This window comes from Phoca vitulina, unplaced genomic scaffold (assembly GCF_004348235.1).
Source record: "Phoca vitulina isolate PV1807 unplaced genomic scaffold, GSC_HSeal_1.0 scaffold40, whole genome shotgun sequence".
In the NCBI taxonomy this organism is placed as follows: Eukaryota; Metazoa; Chordata; class Mammalia; order Carnivora; family Phocidae; genus Phoca; species Phoca vitulina.
The window spans coordinates 7,841,512-7,842,203 of NW_022589743.1; the positions used below are offsets into that span (position 1 = coordinate 7,841,512).

At 35.7% G+C, this 692-nt stretch overlaps 1 non-coding gene across 1 annotated transcript; it reads left to right on the plus strand.

Moving 5' to 3' along the window:
* Positions 1–244: 244 nt before the first annotated feature.
* On the plus strand, positions 245–351 carry LOC116647767. Its single transcript, XR_004302375.1, has one exon. It is a non-coding gene; the product is annotated as a U6 spliceosomal RNA (small nuclear RNA).
* Positions 352–692: the final 341 nt, after the last annotated feature.

Consider the following 692-nt stretch of genomic DNA (forward strand, 5'->3'; position numbering starts at 1 on the left):
TTATTCTACTTTTACTCCAAGGAAAAGATTATGCCATTTTTATCTTGGTACTCCGAAGCATATTTTTATGGAGGCAACATAGATTGGACACTTACCACAAATCATTCATTCATTCACTCACTCAGTCACATATTTGATACATGTTTACTAAACATTTAACATGTGCGGTGCTCATAAAACAGGCAAATATGGTAAAGACAAGGTGTATGAAAAGTGTTCATTCTTTTAAGAATGGGGAATATTGGTGTTCTCTTTGGCAGCACATATACGAATATCAAAACAATATAAAGAAGATTAGCGTGGCCCCTGTCCAAGGATGACACACAAATTCACGAAGTGTTCCATATTTTTGTGGGGGATAGAGGCCCCAAGTTATGGAATGAATACATCACAGGAATAAAAAGCACAGCATAGAGAATAGAGTCAATGGTTTTGTAATAACATTACATGGTGACAGATGGTAGTTAAGGTGTGGTGAGCATAGCATAATATATAAATGTATAGAGATGTTGAATCACTCTGTTGTACACCTAGAAGTAATGTAACATTGTGTGTCAACTATACTCAAAAAACTAAAAAAAAAAAAAAAAGAATGGAGAATAATGGGGAAATGGCTAGTGGAAAGGGATGTTTCTAGGCTTAAGTAAGACATTCCTGGGGCTTCCATACAGCGTCTCCTTTTTCAGAGAACA